The 18,875-nt window shown below is 36.2% G+C and overlaps 1 protein-coding gene across 4 annotated transcripts in view; it reads left to right on the forward strand.

Annotated features, from left to right (window-relative positions):
• The window catches only part of CDC42SE2 (CDC42 small effector 2), a 130,010-nt gene that overhangs the window by 33,400 nt on the left and 77,735 nt on the right, over positions 1–18,875 (forward strand). For 2 of the 4 annotated variants that reach the window (XR_009700765.1, XM_061188135.1), the window contains exon 2: positions 2,407–2,564. The exons of 1 other annotated variant lie outside the window; for it this stretch is intronic. The gene's annotated coding sequence lies outside the window, so the exon portion shown is untranslated. The remainder of the gene's footprint in view (positions 1–2,406; positions 2,565–18,875) is intronic. One more of the 4 variants, XM_061188136.1, reaches the window with a different exon arrangement.

Raw genomic sequence — 18,875 nt, forward strand, 5'->3', positions numbered from 1 at the left:
TTATTTTTGTTTATAGTGTGAGGATGTGTTCTAACTTAATTGATTTACACGCATGAGACATACTTTTGAAAGAGTTATTTTCTGAAGAGAGAAAGATTGTGGCCATAATTTTCTTTCTTTTTTTTAAAATCTTCTTTTAAAGAATTTAAATTTTATACTGGAGAATAGCTGATTAACAATGTTATGTTAGTTTTAGGTGTACATGTGGCCATGATTTTCAAAACTTAACGCATTAAAGGGGTTCTGCTTTTCATATTAATCAGTCTTGCTACCAGTTATTAATATGCAGTGAATTACTTTGTTTTAAACTTAAAATTAACTGCACATACTGAAAGTGAGTAGGTTGATAAATTGTGACATATATATGCCTGTGATACTATCACCACATTTAATGTAATGAAAATATCTGTCACCCCCAGAAGTTGCTTTTTAGCCATTTATAGGCTCTTCCTCTTCTCTTGGCCACTTACCCTGTTCCCAGGCAATCAGCTGAACTGCTTTCCATCACTCAAGATTCTAGAATTTAAGTAAATGGATTCTACAGTGTATACTCTTGATATGGCTTCTCAGCATAATGATTTTGAGATTCATCCATGTTAATGAGTGTATAATATTATTATTTTTTAAAAATGTGTATTTATTTTTGCTGCCCCGGGTCTTGGTTGTGGCATGTGGGCTTGTAGTTGCAGCATGTGGACTTCTTAGTTGTGGCTTGCATGCAGGATCTAGTTCCCCGACCAGGGATTGAACCCGGCCCCCTGCATTGGGAGCGTGGAGTCTTACCCACTGGACCACCAAGGAAGTCCCAGTATTATTTTTTGTTGCAAGTAGTAATGCATTGAATGGCTTTACCACATTTTGTGTATCCACTCATCTGTTGGTGGACAGTTGAGTTGTTTCTAGTTTTTGGCTCTTACAAAAATAAAGCTGCTTTTGTGGACATAAACTTTCATTTTTCTTAGGTAAACACCTAGGAATGGAATGGCTGGGTTGTAGGGTAAGTGAACAAGTGTTCTATAGAAAAAGAATTGATTTTTGAGTATTGATTTTTGTATCCTGCAACCTTCCTAAACTCACTCATTAGTTTTGGTCATCCTTCAGTTTTCTTAATTACATTTTCGGATTAAGCATAACGTCCTAGTTCATTGTCAGCTTAGATGTGAAGAAATGTGTAAGCTTACAAAATGTAATGCATCACTTTGATATGTGGCATCCCCAATGTTTTCTTTTTATGAAATACTAGTATTCCTTCTAATATGGAACTTTGAAATTTCAAACTGTCATTATTTAAATAGTTGAATTTATAGGCAGTTTCAGGAAGGTAATTCTGAGGGAGGAATTGCTGTTTGTTTTTATGGTTTTTATGGGATTCTAAGAATCAGTTCACATTATATATTTAGAGAATCAACCACTTCGGTGATGTTTTCGGGAGGATGAGGGAGCGTGTATGATAAGGACTTAGAGGTTTCAGCACAAACTGCATGGATCCCAGTCCAATTTACTGAAATGAGGAAGACTGAGAAAGCAATGGATTTGGGATCATCAGTTCAGCCTTGACATGTTGGGTTTTAGGCCTGTTGTTTGTTGGCTTTGTTAAGTGCTTATATGTTTATTCGAAGGATTGTAAGTGAAGAAATACATCTTAGGTTAAAAATAGGCCTAAGATCACACAACTAGTTATTTGCAGAATTAGATCTCAAACCTAGGGCCCTGTGACTCCAAAGCCAGTGTGGTTATTCCTATGCTATATTATATCCATAAGGCAGAAAAACAGGCTTGGCTTTGACAGTAATAAATGTTTCCCATGAGCTATTATAAATATATAGCAGAGTTTGCAAGCTGAGATGCAAACAGACTCCAGACAGATAACTGCGAGTTGGGTTTATAATGTAAGAGAGTGATGACATCTGTGGAGAACTGCAAAGCCCATATCCCATCTGAAGGATTAGCTGCTGGTCAATCCAACAGATTGTTACCAGGTGGGAAGGTGGGTCCAGTATTGCCAGATCTTCTGTTTTTTTTTAAGAGAGGTCAGATATTTTGATTTTTATGTTAAGTCTTCTAATTTGTAACTGTAGGCAGCTCTCCTTTAACACGCTGTGCAGACCAGTCCTGTGTGCTGCCACCAAACATAAATGTGTGTTGGATTTTGCTCGGTGCGTAAGAGTTGCACCTGGTATACTGTGGACACGACAATAAATTTACATGCTGGGAAACGGGTGGTGACTGTGTAATGAGCACATTACAACCTTTGAAATGCGAGTTGCTTAGTTTGAACATGGGGCTTGGTGAATCTGGTGTTTTAAGTTCAGTTTTCATGCGGATCAGTTAATTATAGGTGGGTGGGGGAGGAAGGAATTGCTCCCTGCAGCATTTTGCCTCCTAATTGCATGCTTTCATTTGCAGATAGGGCCAGTTGTGAGTGTGTGGATTTTTGAGTAAAACCTCGGACCCAAATGAGAAGAAACCTTCAAGGAACAACTTATACTGACAGTGAGTCTACAGGCATCTGTATTATGGAATGTTCTCAACCCAGAGATAGCTCTATAGACAAGGAGTGAGTGGTGAGTCTGACTATCCCCACTGGTAATTATCCTAAATCCTTCCCTTAAAGAGAGGACAGCAACTCCTGCATGCTTAGCATTTACCGACTGTTGAATAGTAAGTTAATTTTTGTGTTAACAGAAGATGACTCCAGCACAGTTTAAAAGAATTCTTTATCCCTAAAAGTGTGTTTAATGTGTGATTGCAGTTCGACTTTCTTCAGTTAGACACATCCCTTCCTTTGCCTATGTGTTTCTATCTTTTTTTTTACCCTAGTCCAAGTAATACCATCCTCCAAGGCCTGTCTTCCTTGATATATTCAACCATCACTAAAGTGATGGTCATGATAGTTACTAGCATCCATTCTAATCTTGGTTATGGTAGGTCTCATTGCCATTGGAAGTGATTGTTTTAGGAATGGGCATGAGATCCAGTTTCGGCCAATGGGAAATAAAAGGAAAGTCTGCAAGAGGCTCTTGGGAAAAGTTTTCTTGCTTTTGAGAAAGAAGAAAAGAGATGGTCCTTCCCGTAGAGCTTGTTTTATCTGGATGTGACATCTGGAACTGCTATAGCTATCTTGCTACCAGCCTGAAGGTGATTCCCTTACCTAAAGGTGGGCAGAGGGAAGAGAATTCCAGAGAAGTAGAACTGGAGCCACATTCACTATTCCTAGAACCACCTTCACTGTAGATTCCTTATTATGTGAGATAATAAATTTTCTTATTGTTTAGGCAGTTTTGCCTTTAGATTTTCTGTTACTTGTTGTGGAAATCATCCCAGTTCACTTGATCCTCCTCTCTCTGATTACCCACTGGCATTTGTACTTCATTATGTTTTGAGCTGTCCAGTAATGTTTGTGTATATTGCCTTTGTAGCCCATTATAAACTTTGTGATGTCAAGGGCTATGTTTATATCCCTGCTATGTCTACTAGTTCTGTCTTCTTAAAAAGCCATCATTGCCCATTTAGTGAATTGAATTATTTGAACAGTAGAGGATTTGAAAAATCAATTCATAGATTTGAAAAATTATAGAGATTCTTTTAATGCACATTCCTTTCTTTGACCACACTGCTTTCCTCTAGGATTATGAATGAAGTTTGGCTTTTGATTTAAGATGACTTGTGTGTAACACATTTTCAATTGGTTAATTCTACGATTTGCTATTTGTTTTTATTCAACTTTACCATGAAAATCAGCTCCTCTCCTGTATATTTGAGTATTGGCTTTTAATCTCATAGATTTTGTTGCCTTCTCTGTTATAAAAATGGAATCATTTACCTTCTCTTTTTTGTGCTAGTTATAGGAATGAGGGACATGGATAGTAGGAACATAATAATCGAGAAATAATTTGTATTTGGCTTTGGAATGCACACTGACAAAAAGACTCCCTAAAGTGTGCATCTCTGTTTTGTTCTTAGGACCTAGTGTTGTGTACGGGGGTAGGGGAGAGAGGGTTGGTGATGAATCTAATGTCTTTGAGGAGTCTTGAGTCGCAGGATGGATTATTTAGTTGATTCTATTTTAAAGCTCTGTAACACCACCCTTCCCCACCCCCCCAACTCAAGACGTCCATGTACTTGTCCATCTTTTCTTTAGATTCTGCTATTATAATCTTGAAAAAGTGGGATAAGAACTTTGTTTTCTTCCTGAAAATTTATAATGTTGCTTTCAGTTTTGTTAAGGAATATCATAAACCTTTATTGTAATCTGGTAATACATTCTGAATCCTTCAAAATGATTTACATTCAGGGAAGAATTTACTTTTTTATTTTTTCATGTTGGGTTGTGATTAAATGGGGGGAATAACTTTTTAAGAAGATAGGGAAAGTTGTATGATTTGCTTGATCCATTAGTTTGAATTCAATAATGCCGTTATTTAGTAATATAAGAAGTTCAAATCACCAAGGTCAGCTTTAATGTATTTTATTTCATGTATATTATGAAGAGTTTGTAGGAATGAAGCATGTGTCTTAACCTAAGACAGCCATGGCAGACATATGATCTAAGCCAAATCAATCAGAATGATCTTAGGACATTACTAGAAATGCCAGGATAAAGGTACTTTTTTTTCTGCTGAATTTCAACCTGGCAGCCATCTTCCGACCATGAAAGGAAAGTCAGTTGAGTAAGAAGCCAACAGGGAAGGAGTAGAGCAGAGCAAAAACACACCCTGATCACCTCTTGAGATGCTGGATCACGTCTTCCCTGAAGATAGTATACCTGGACTTTTCAGTTACCTGAGCCAGTAAATTCCAAAACATCATAACTGATACATCCTTATCATCACCCATTCTATACCATGTAATGATAACTGAAGGGACTTGCTAAGACTAGAATTGCGAATTAGGCAAGTATGTCTCTGATACAGGTGTGCAAGGTGGCAGATAATGCAGTCCTTTCATTGATTTATTTAAGGTTCAGGTATTAAGTACAAGAGTTAAGGTGGTAAACAAATACGTAGTCTGTGCCATTACTAATGGAGCTTAATGTTAATTGGAAGAGGGTAACAGTACGTGAACAACCCTAATGAATAGGTTTGTATTAACTGAGGTTTGGTTCTAGAAGAAAAGGAGTATCTGTCATCGATACTGATTTGACTCTTTGGTGGAGATGCCTACTGAACCCTTGGCACCCTGGAACTGTAAAACAAATAGTTGTGCGGAACCTGGGTTCTGGCTGACTTTCTAAAAAAGTAGTATAAGTTATTATTGTTTTTTCCGTAAGAAGCCATTAGAAAGGTACAGGACCACAATCCCTTGTTCCAAATCTTGGGGCCAGATATATTTTGGAATTTCACCCTTCTCTGGATTTCAGAAAGGTTTACATGGTATGTGTATGCTTAACGTAATACCTCTTTTTACTTAGGGAAGGGACGAGAGGCTTTCTATTATTAATAATGCAAATAATAATGCCTTATATTAGTTCAATTACTAAATGGCAGGCTCTGTATACTTTTCAGCATCATCTTAACTGTTTAATAAATTATATTCATTTTTACACTTGAGAAAATTAAAGACATTAGGTGACTTTATCAAGGTTCATACAGCTAGGAAGTAGTAGAAATTGAGATTTCAACCCATATCTGTTTGAATCTGAGGTCAGTGCCCTTAACCACTGCTCTGCTGCCTCTTCATTGTGCTCTTACAGCTTAAACTCCTGTTTATTGCTAACATTAGGAAGGTTATTACTTTCTGTTAAGTTTAATCAGTTAACTTAATTAAATTCACTTAGTATTTCTTATAGTCTTGCATTTGATTCACTTAGCTTTTCTGGGAATGCAGTCCTTATTTGTAACTAAATGTAATTTTGCTTTATCCTTTCCAGATTTTATACCTTGTATTGGTTCACTTACCAGCTGCATTGGCTAGAGCTTGTAGAACATTGTGATTACAATGAGCATCTTGTCTTGTTCATTAATTTAATGCCTCTAATGTTTCACAAAATGCTTACATAATTGGAGTGGGTATAATGTTTTACCACTGAGCATGAAGCCAGCCTTTTGGTTTTTCTTAAAATCAAATGTAAAAGAGATCAGGACTTCCCTGGTGGCGCACTGGTTAAGAATCTGCCTGCCAGTGCACGGGACACAGGTTCGATCCCTAGTCCAGGAAGATCCGACATGTTGCAGAGCAACTAAGCCCATGCACCACAACTACTGAGCCTGCGCTCTAAAGCCTGCGAGCCACAACTACTGAGCCCCTGAGCCTCAACTACTGAAGCCCGCATGCTCTAGGGCCCGCGTGCTGCAACTGCTGAGCCTGTGTGCGGCAACTACTGAGCCTGTGTGCGGCAACTACTGAAGCCTGTGCGCGGCAACTACTGAAGCCTGTGCACCGCAACTACTGAAGCTTGTGCACCTAGAGCAAGCCACCACAATGAGAAGCCCATGCACCACAACGAAGAGTAGCCCCCACATGCCACAACTAGAGGAAGCCCGCGTGCAGCAACGAAGACCCAACGCAGCTGAAAAAAACAAAAGGCAAGCTCACTAAAAAAAAATAAAAGAGATCAATTTACTTGTTTTATTAAGAATTTTTTAAAATTCTGTTTTAACATGTGAGGACCAGATTTTAAAGTGTTAATTGTTGCCATGTCATAACTGCTCAGAATTAAAAATTGATCAATTAGTTCTATCTACTTATACTGTATTACAATTTAAAAAAAAATTATTTATTTATTGGCTGCGTTGGGTGTTAGTTGTGGCACGCAGTATCTTCGTTGAGGTGCGCAGGCTTCTCTTTAGTTGTGTGTGGGCTCAGAGCGCATGGGCTCTGTAGCTGTGGCATGCAGGCTCTCTAGTTGTGGCACTTGGGCTTAGTTTCCCCACAGCATGTGGGATCTTAGTTCCCCGACCAGCGATCGAACTGGTGTCCCCTGCATTGCAAGATGGATTCTTAACCACTGGACCACCAGGGAAGTCCCTGTATTTCAATTTTAATCTCTGGTAGTCTTTAAACTTCTTACATCTTTGGTAAATTCATTTTTATACCTTTAAAAATATGTTTATTTTACTTCATAATTCGCTGACTTACATTTATATACTATTTTTTAGATGTTTAATTTATGTGGGCCTAGCATATAATAGGAGCTCAATGAATATATGTTGAATAAGTTAATTTTTATGATTATCTGATTAGTGAGGCATCTTGATAGCATATGTTTTGACTAGTGATAGGAAAATGTTATATCAATTTTATGGAGGGAAAAAAATCCAGAAAATATATGTTCAGTATTAAAAAGTTGTAGTTTCCTGATTTTTTGTTCATGTGGCTGATTGCTAATCCTACCATTTTCATTCTGATTTGATAGCATCTTGCTGTAGGTACCAGCCTACTTAAAACTGTCAGGTGGGTTTAGGTATTAAACACATACACACACACACACACACACACACTCATGAGGAATAATTTGTTCATCAAATGTGAAAGAAAGAGGAAATGTGCACATTATAGAAAATTATTAAACTGCAGAGGTTGAATGGAATAGTCATTTAAACGATGACCCTGAATGGCTCTGAGTTTCTCCTATTCTAACTTGTAAATATTGATAAAGAGGGAGCTTGGGTGATTTTGAGGGATTAGATTAATAGCATTAGCTCTTCAGTTTTGGCAATAGGATCCAAAAGATTTGTCTTTATCGATAGCTAGAAAATATTGTTGAAAGTCTGATTAATTTTTTTAGTGTAAGGGAATGGAACTTGATATTAAATCTCCAGTTTTTTGGTTGCTGGTGGCCTTAATGTTGGGCCATTTAGCTGCTAGTATAGTATAATAAGTCTTGCCACAGCAGCTGGAATTTATTGTAGCTGTTGCTCTGTGTCCTTACTATAAAGGCCATGATTTCCATGAGGAAATTATAAAAGCAGCCATCCTTTGGTTTTGATTAAGAAGTATTTTCTGGCAGCATGGGAAAATGCACTATTTGTTTTGTGCTTTATGAACAGAAGACATCCTTTTATAAAAGAAGCCATTTCTTCTTTGAAAAGTAGTCACATGCAGGATGCCTATTTTCATTTATTATTACTGTCTATTAATATCTGTGAATGCCTTTAGTACACATGTTCGCTGAAAAATGCTTATAGGAAATGATATTAAATTAAATGAAATGTGTTGATCTTAAGGTAGATATAGACATTTTCTGTCCAAGACCATATTCCTGTGGTTCTCTATTTCTGTAGTTCTCTTAAAAAACGGTTGACCTAAAAAAAAAGTTGATCTGTACAACTCACTAAAAAAGTTCAGTGCTGTCTATATTGTCATTGGGTTTTAATGCCCGATAGGGAAGAGTAAATACTACTTCTTAAATATTGACCAACACTTTCATGCCTAATTATTTAACATCCTTAGACATTCTAACTTAAAGTTACTTTTCTCTGATTCCCGCAAATACTTCAAGCAGTTAACAAGGCAGATTACCAGTAGAGCAAACAAATCTTTCTAAAACTTAAATAATTCTTAAAAGTTTAATAAATTAAACTTATAAATTTAGTATATTAAATTTTCTTGTCTTTCAAATATCTTAGTAGAGCATAGAGTACCATAATGTTATTATAAATATATTAAATAGCACATAAGTATTAATACTGATTGATTTCTATACTTTCCCAGAATTAGAGATTTATCCACCTAAATGGAAACAATTACTGTCTCAGGCCAGTTAAGGTAATTTGGTTAAAAATCGTAACTGTGGTGCTGATATGAGTAAAGCTATTTGGGTCAAAAACTATAGAATAAGAATGGGTTTCTGGGCAAAGAAATTTGAGACTGGTAGAGGCCTAGGTCCATAGTGCGCCTGCCAAGACTGAGCTGGCCATTGCTAGGATGAGTGCTTTTCTTAGGCTACAGTTCATTTCTTGCAGCTGGGACTTACTCAAACTCGTAGGTTTTAATTTTATGCAACTCAGTATATTTACATGAAATGGTGGGGTTTTTTAATGCTCTACTTCAGGGAAGGAAGATAGTTTTTTTTCCCTTTAAATTTCTGGAGTTAGGGAAGCTTTTTAGGATTGGTAATACAGATATTCTAGTGCGTTGTTAGTGGGAGTGTAAGTGTGTACATTCTCTTAGAAGAAGATTTGGAAAATACCTGTCGAAACTTAAAATGCCTACCAAAAATTAAAATGTATAAACCCTTTGATCCATCAGTTTCACTTCTTGGAATTTATCCTACAGATAAATCCTGCTTCATCATATCCCACATTTGTGAATTTACAAGATTATTCCTTGTGGCATGTTTGTAGTAGTAAAAGATTACAAGCAACCCAACTTCCCACTTATTGGTGATGAGTTATACCCATATGGTAAAATACAGCCTTTCAAATTGAGGGAAGTAGTTTTTAAAAAGTTACTGATAGTGCCTGATTTCCAAGATAAAGTGTTAAGTGAAAAAGCAAGGTGCCAAAACATGTATGTGGTCACGTGAAAATATTTTAAAAAGAAAAAAATACATACTTACATTCTCATATATTATTAGAATTCCTGTGAAAGGCTATACCAGAAGCTAATATTGGTGGCTGTGTCTTCGGAGGAGAATTGGGTGGCTAAGGATAATGATGACAAGAAGATTTACTTGTGATTTACTCTTGTTTCTTTTGAGTTTTACACCATGGTGGTATATTACCTACCTGTCTGAGCAAAACAAACAAATAAAAAACCCAAATTAATATGTGGTACTTGGAGATGGAGAGATATACCATGTTCTTGGATTGGAAGAATCAACATTGTGAAAATGACTATACTACCCAAAGCAATCTACAGATTCAATGCAATCCCTATCAAATTACCAATGGCATTTTTTACGGAGCTAGAAAAAATCATCTTAAAATTTGTATGGAGACACAAAAGACCCCGAATAGCCAAAGCAGTCTTGAGGGAAAAAAACGGAGCTGGAGGAATCAGACTCCCTGACTTCAGACTATACTACAAAGCTACAGTAATCAAGACAATATGGTACTGGCACAAAAACAGAAACATAGATCAATGGAACAAGATAGAAAGCCCAGAGATAAACCCACGCACCTATGGTCAACTAATCTATGACAAAGGAGGCAAAGATATACGATGGAGAAAAGACAGTCTCTTCAATAAGTGGTGCTGGGAAAACTGGACAGCTACATGTAAAAGAATGAAATTAGAATACTCCCTAACACCATACACAAAAATAAACTCAAAATGGATTACAGACCTAAATGTAAGACTGGACACTATAAAACTCTTAGAGGAAAACATAGGAAGAACACTCTTTGACATAAATCACAGCAAGATCTTTTTTGATCCACCTCCTACAGTAATGGAAATAAAAACAAAAATAAACAAATGGGACCTAATGAAACTTCAAAGCTTTTGCACAGCAAAGGAAACCATAAACAAGACGAAAAGACAACCCTCAGAATGGGAGAAAATATTTGCAAACGAATCAACGGACAAAGGATTAATCTCCAAAATATATAAACAGCTCATTCAGCTCAATATTAAAGAAACAAACACCCCAATCCAAAAATGGGCAGAAGACCTAAATAGACATTTCTCCAAAGAAGACATACAGACGGCCAAGAAGCACATGAAAAGATGCTCAACATCACTAATTATTAGAGAAATGCAAATCAAAACTACAATGAGGTATCACCTCACACCAATTAGAATGGGCATCATCAGAAAATCTACAAACAACAAATGCTGGAGAGGGTGTGGAGAAAAGGGAACCCTCTTGCACTGTTGGTGGGAATGTAAATTGATACAGCCACTATGGAGAACAATATGGAGGTTCCTTAAAAAACTAAAAATAGAATTACCATATGACCCAGCAATCCTACTACTGGGCATATACCCAGAGAAAACCGTAATTCAAAAAGACACATGCACCCGAATGTTCATTGCAGCACTATTTACAATAGCCAGGTCATGGAAGCAACCTAAATGCCCATCAACAGACGAATGGATAAAGAAGAAGTGGTACATATATACAATGGAATATTACTCAGCCATAAAAAGGAACGAAATTGAGTCATTTGTTGAGACGTGGATGAATCTAGAGACTGTCATACAGAGTGAAGTAAGTCAGAAAGAGAAAAACAAATATTGTATATTAACGCATGTATGTGGAACCTAGAAAAATGGTACAGATGAGCCGGTTTGCAGGGCAGAAGTTGAGACACAGATGTAGAGAACAGACATGTGGACACCAAGGGGGGAAAACTGCGGTGGGGTGGGGATAGTGGTGTGCTGAATTGGGCAATTGGGATTGACATGTATACACTGATGTGTATAAAATTGATGACTAATAAGAACCTGCAGTATAAACAAACAAACAAAACAACTAATACTAAACTTTCATTCGGTTATTTGTATGGAAATATGTTAATATAAATGTTTCAGACATTACATGAAATTTCTAAAAATCTTATATGTTCTGGTATAATGTTATAAGTCATAATCCTAGTTATTACTTTAAAATGTATATCTCAGAAATAACTAATTTTCTTGTCAACTGCATTATTATGAACTTTCATCAAATCTTTAACCGTGGTCATTTTTAAGTCTTTTGTCATTTACAGACAGTTCTGGGTGTACTCTGATGCTTTTGTTAATATGTTCCTATAAAAGGGTTTCATCTTCAGGAAATTCATCGAAAAGACTCTGACAAGTACAGGTTTCTGGTACCTGACTGTACTGCTGAACTGAATGAATAAGCATTTTCAGAACTCTAATGAAAAACTGATGAACTCATAAAAGTGCTAACAAAAGATCAAGATGAAAAAAAAAAATTAATTACATGGGACTGAGTGAACTGATGAGGATGAGTATAATTTTTGTGACTTTCTGGTTGAATTTAAAAAAAGAAAAAATCCCACAAGAACTCAGAGGCAAAGAATATACAAATCAATTTTCACTGCAAAGTAAAGGAGCTGTTGCAGTGGAGGATTACTGGACTGAATGTCAATATTATGACATAGTATGAGTGTGTTTCATGTTTGGTAATTGCAATCATTGTTGCTTTTGTTGTGGTCATCCATGTACAATGCTTGGTGTCAGTCTATTTATCTCTTGTAAAAATAAAATACAGTGTGTGTGAAAAAAAAAAATATGTGGTACTTGGTTTAAAAAAAAACAAAAACAGATTCATTCTGTTTTTCATCTTTACTAACTCATGGAATCTCTAAGGATGAGACCTCTAATTACATTTAAAAATTTTTTTTTATTGTAGTAAACATGTAACATAGAACTTGCCATCTTAACCAGTTTTAAGTATGTAGTTCAGTAGTGCTAAGTATATTCACATTGTTGTGAAACAGATCTCCATAACTTTTTCATCTTGCAAAACTGAAAACTCTATACCCATTAAAGAACAACTCCCTTTTTTCTCCTATTGCCAGCCCCTGGTAACTACCATTCTACTTTGTTTCCTGTGAATTTGACTACTTTAGGTTGGGACTCCACGCTTTCACTGCTGAGGGCCCGGGTTCAATTCCTGGTCTGAGAACTAAGATCCTGCAAGCCACGTGGTGTGTCCAAAAAAAAAAAAAAAAATAGACTTTGACTACTTTACACTTCTTATAAGTGGAATCATACAGTATTTGTCTTTCTGTGACTGGTTTATTTTACCTAGCATAATGTCCTCAAGGTTCATCTATGTTAATAGCATGTGATAGGATTTCCTTCCTTTGAGAGACTCCATCGTACATATATATCACAATAATACTGCTTTGTATGTGTATATCACATTTTGTTTATCTGCTCATTGCCTCATGGACATTTGGCTTGATCTACCTCTTGGCTTATGTGAATAGTGCTGCTAGCAACATGGGTGTACAAATATTCTTCCAGACCCTGCCTTCAATTCTACTGGATATATGGCCAGAAGTGAGAGTGCTAGATCATATGATAGAATTATTTTTAAATTTTTGAGGAACCTCCATGTTGTTTACCATAGGAGTTGCACTATTTTACAGTTTTACCAACAGTGCACAAGGGTTCCAATTTCTTCACATCCTCATCAACATTGTTACTGTTTTGTTTTAAATTAATTAATTAATTAATTTATATTTTTGGCTGTGTTGGGTCTTCGTTTCTGTGCGAGGGCTTTCTCTAGTTGCGGCAAGTGAGGGCCACACTTAATCGCGGTGCACGGGCCTCTCACTATCGCGGCCTCGCTTGTTGCGGAGCACAGGCTCCAGACGCGCAGGCTCAGTAGTTGTGGCTCACGGGCCTAGTTGCTCTGCGGCATGTGGGATCTTCCCAGACCAGGGCTCGAACCCGTGTCCCCTGCATTAGCAGGCAGATTCTCAACCACTGTGCCACCAGGGAAGCCCCTGTTTTATTTTTTTGGTAGTAGCTATGATAACTGATGTGAGGTGATCTCAATCGACATTTTTAACAAGCTTTATAATCATTATAATGTACTTCTTGTATACTTAAAAAAGTTTATCTGGTACATTTAACTTAATTATTTCAGTTCAATCATTAAAAATGCAACAAGTGGTCACTTTTTAGAACTATTTATCAGTATGATTTGTTGCTATAACTTCAGGTGTGTGTGGTATAATGAGATCCTCAAGGGTTAGTATCCTTCACTCTGCCTCCCCTATTTTTTTCTTCTATTTAACCATGAATGAATCACCCAGGGAACAGACTAGGCTATACTTAATTAACCCCAGTGAATTTTACTAACTTTAATTCTTTTCTCTAACATAGTTAAAATTTGAAGATTCTGCATGTTACAAGAATTCCAATGATGTATCAGCATTAAAAATACTACGTTTTAATAAAAAAAAAACTTGTCATTTTTACTTTGCAACAGACTATTTGACCACTCTTTATTCTTTTAATTGAAAATAGTTTTACCTTCATGATCTTGACAGTTTTGTGTTAACTTTTCTCCTAAGATGAATTCAGTCATAGAGTACAGTCAAGCAATGTTTAAGCAGGGGATTTTGTCCAGAGAACGAAAGTACATGAGATTCTAGTAAGAAATGGAAAAGGAGTGTAAACTGTCCTTCAGTTTTTTTCTCCTTTTACAAGAAAATTTTAGAGGTATGAGTAGTTGTACAACAAAATTAATAGCTTGTAAAGTATTTTACATTTTGAGTAAATTACTTACAGTTTTTTTCTTAACTTGAAATTTCTGAAATTATCACATAAGTGTGTATTGTCTTGCAAATGTTTATTCTTTAGAAGTATTTAGTAGTAGTGCTTAGAAGTGTTATTACTCTCATTGTATGAGTGTCCGCCTATGATTACATCATATGCACTAGAAGTCATTTTGAAATAATTACATCATAGGTATTAGAAGTCATTCTAAAATAATTTTTGCTAGACATTATGTTGGTTATTATGCAGTTTTACTCCTTTATGACTTGTTATTTGAGTATTTAAGACGGAGCTGCTGCATTTATTATATGTGGTGTGTGAGTTGATGGAGAAGGGTGCTAAGTGGTGGTGTGCCTGGGGAAGGGTGGGGGTATAATCCTCATTGTGAGTTTTGAGAAAAGATAACGAAATCCTTTATGTCCCTTTCCATAGACCTGCATTTCAAAGACTTATATTTTAGTAAGAATTGGTTGTGCAGCTGCAACCCTGGCAACAGGGCCTGGGAGAGAAGAATTGGGGCAGCCTTCCAGAAATCAAGGGAGACAGTGGTCTCATGTGGAGCTGAGCTAATGAAAATGATAAAAATATAAAGCACTTAGTAGAAATAAGACCAGTACTTTCTTTGGCATAGTGGATGCTGAAATTTTCCATACCATATTTTATTATTTATAAAGTCCGAAAGCTGCCATAAGCTGCTCACTCAATAAAGAGTAGCTACGTTATATTTTCCTTTAGTATAAAAATACCATAAATACTCTTGGAAGCTAATGTTTCTGTAAATTATATCTAAAACATAATTGTCGTTGGCTATTTCTTGATGAAGTCTAGACTTACAAAAACACAAGCTACCGAGTTTGTCAGATTTTTAAAAACAAACTTTTAAGTTTTAATAATTAAAAAATTAAATGCTCGTAGGAGTTTTAGTGTAAATTTCTCATGTTGGTTGGATTTTTTTAGATCCCCTCAAATCATAAAATTTGTTAAACATACTCTCTTTTCAACACTATGTCAATGGCTCTATAATAATAATATTAAACCGTTAATTATTACTTGGTTGTTAGATATTTAGGTTGTGTCTGGGGTTTTCCCTCTTACCATAATAAGTATTGCAATAAAACATTTTTGCGCATATAGGTATTTTGTTTTCTTCTGGATTACTCAGGATTACTTTCGATTTCCAAAAGTGATACTACTGCATTACATGTAAAAATTTTGAAAACTTTCTAAAAGTAGTATCAATTTACACAGTATTCTTAATATTTCTAGGAATGAGGTTTTTTTCTTATATGTTTGGCTCTTGGAGCACTTAAATCTTGATTTCTTCCCTCTGTAATTCTGGGAAATTTATTCTCATTATTAATATGTTTATTTTTTCTTGAAATGTTTTATTATTTTTTTCCCTCTTCTTTTTATACTCAGTATTTCCACTTGATTCTTTTTCACAGTTTCTTGTTGTGATTTTGTAGTACTAATATCTCCCCTTGGTCCCTGGGTGTACATTCTTGGATCATCTAATTCACTAATTCTGTATCAGACGGCGTGGGTTGTTTGATGTGTTGCCTGTCTTTTATAGTAGTTTTATGCTCCAGATGTTTCTTTATTTTAGCTAACGAGCTAATGATTCTTTGAGAGGGGGTATTAATCCACTTAGTCTAATAATGTGGATTAGGGAATGGCCAACAGCCAGATCTTAGTTTGTGTGGGTCCAGGTGAGTTTAAGAGAGGGAGGGCTTGAGTCTCAGGTCAAACAGCTCCCTGGCACTGAATTGCTGTTATGTTCTTCTGTTGGCTTCTACTGCATCAGGCAACTTCTGATCAGGGTTTGTTTTTTTAAACTCTTAGAAATAAGTAATACTAATTTTAAGAGGTAGTTTCCTTGTATTATAATTTACCACCAGCTCTGTAGGTTTATTTTGAGGGGAGAAGGACTGGGAAGAGTAAATGACCACAGGGTAGTCAGTTTGTACCTGTTTTCATGAACTTTCCCCTCCCAGGCCTTTTGTGCTGTCCTGATTTTATCCTGCTGACAAAGATCTGAGCTGTTCTGCTAATTTCTGATAAAGGGGTAGTCAAGGGAAAGATAAGGGCAGACTAAAAAAAGCTTTTAGGCAATCTGTCTTTTGACTCCTGCCGCCCTTTGCTCCTGACTGAAGGTTACCAGTGTCTATTCACACAAATTCAGTGCAGATTTATCCCCATCAGTTTTTGATTCTTTTTGTTGTTCCTGGAATCTAGACTTACTTCTTTTTTCCTCAGGGCTTTATTTTGGTGGATGGGACCAGTAGCCCATGATAGTTTATCACTTGATAGGAATTAGATGACCTCATTTGAGCCAATAAAGATAGTTATACAAAGATTTTCATTAAAACACATGAAAATCTTTAATCGAAAAGTGTATGCATACAAATTATGTGAAAACAAACTACCTAAAACCTTAGTGGTTTAAAATGACAACTATTTTAATTAAATCTCTCAATTTTGAGGATCAGGAATTTGAGCAGGTCTTGGCAAGTTTTCTCTTACATGAGGCATGGACAAAGGTCATTGTTTAGTCTTAGCTAGCAGGTGGTCTGGACTGGAGAATCCTAGGCAGCTTTATTCGCATGTCTGTCGCTCTGGTTAAGGAGGCTGGAAGGCCAGGCTCAGCTGGGACTGTTAACCTGTGTGCCTACACTTGTGGTCTTTCCAGCATGGCAGTCTTGGGTAGTTGGGCTTCTGAGCACAAGGTACAGGGGTTTTTGTCACCTCATCAGTTCCAGATCATGACTTCAGCTTCATTCTTTTGGTTAAAGAAGTCATCAAAGTCATCTGAATTTAAGGTAGAGGATTTCTTTCTCATTTGGAGGAATAACGAAGAATTTGTGGCCATCTTTACTAGACCACGTAAGGTTATTAGAATTTTGTGCTGCTGATTGTTGCTTTTAGGAGTATTATCATTAGAGGCTTGGCTCAGGAAATCTTGCCCTTCTTCCATCTCAAGGGGATTTTCTAGAGTAGAGGAAATGACATAGTTCTTTTTCAATTCATTCTTATAATGCTCTTACCTAGAGCAGTGGTTCTTGTATACCCTGATCTCCAGGAGTATTTGACACATCATTTTGACAGGAGACACTTCTGGTTGTCACAGCTGGTGGGGAGGGGTGCTACTGGCATTTACTAGATAGCAGCTAGAGATGTTGCTAAATATCCTACAGTGCACAGGACAGTATCCATCCCCCCCCGCACCCCCCCCCAAAAAGAATTACCTGGCCCAAAAAGACAGTAGTGTGGAGGTAGAGAAACCAACCGTACCTTACAGTAATCCTGCAATGTTGGTAAAATCCTTATAAGAGAAAACTTTAATTCAGAAAGGTTATAGACTAATGCCACTTAGCTAATAAATGGTAGAATCTAGTTTTAATTCATTGTTTTCTTTTTCTTTCTTTTTTTTTTTTTTTTTTTTTTGCAAATACTGGGACAAGTTACCATGTTAAGTGCTATAAGAGATATAATAATTTGGATGGAGTCTGCCTTGATGGAGCTTACAAGAAACAGTATGTCATAAATAATTGTAATTTAAGGTAACATTGAACTAGACCTTAAAAAAAGAATATAGAGAAAATGGTCTGCCGTTAAGTTATTAATATGTCTGAGCTGTGGTTTCTTTATTTCCAAAGTAAGGATAGTGCTTACCTCTTAGGATTGTAGAAATCAGATAGTATTTGTCAAAGTATGTAGAGTAATATGTGACTAGTGCTCAAATTTTTTTTTCCCTTATCAGGGGTTTACAATTTAGGGAAGTTTTCTGTCATCACTGATTTTTTTTTTAATATATAAAACAAAAATAGACTGGAAAATCCAAAATACTGAATTTCTCATGTGACCTGCTATGATTTAAGTTTATGCACCAGAAATAGTCCATGTTCTTTTATTTTTTAAAAAATTGAAGTACAGTTGATTGACGATCTTTTTTTTTTTTGGCCGAGCCGCACAGCTTGTGGGATCTCAGTTCCCCGACCAGGGATTAAACCTGGGCCATGGCAGTGAAAGCCCGGAATCATATCCACTAGGGCACCAGGGAACTCCCTCTTAATTAACAATATTATGTTAGTTTCCGGTGTACAAAATAGTGATTCAGTATTTTTATAGCTTATACTTCATTTAAAGTTATTACAAAATAAAGTTGTATTTCCCTGTGCTGTACAGTATATCCTTGTTGCTTGTCTAGTTCACGTTCTTTGTTGAGTGGTTAGTATTTTCTGTTTCTGTTAGTATTTTCATCATCATAACATCATTATCAAAATTTTCCATTATTACAAGCTTTCCTTTGAATATGAAAATGAAGATCCTGTTTTAAACCACATTTAAAAACTTTTTCCCCCATTATTGTTTAAGATTCTTACTTTATAAGGTGATTCAAAAAGGTTTGAACATTTAAAAAATCTATTATTTAGTTACCTACATTATACTTAAATAAGTAGTCACATTTGTACTAAAGAACAACCATAGTTATTTCTGTAATGCCTGGTAGGTACCTCCTGTGTAATACAGCACATGGCTATCTTATGGTCTGATTCATCTCAGGCGTTTTGTAGGTGGCACACAATCTTGGATGGTTGAAATGGTAGCCAGGTTGAATGCCTTCAGTTCCTCAAGTCTGTAAGGAATATGTGGTCCCAACTCTAGTTTTCTTTTTACATATCCCTGCTAAAAATAGCATGGTGTAACAGTTGTGATTTGGGTGGCTACTATTTCAGAGGCAGTCC

This window comes from Eubalaena glacialis, chromosome 4 (genome assembly GCF_028564815.1).
Source record: "Eubalaena glacialis isolate mEubGla1 chromosome 4, mEubGla1.1.hap2.+ XY, whole genome shotgun sequence".
Taxonomy (NCBI): Eukaryota; Metazoa; Chordata; class Mammalia; order Artiodactyla; family Balaenidae; genus Eubalaena; species Eubalaena glacialis.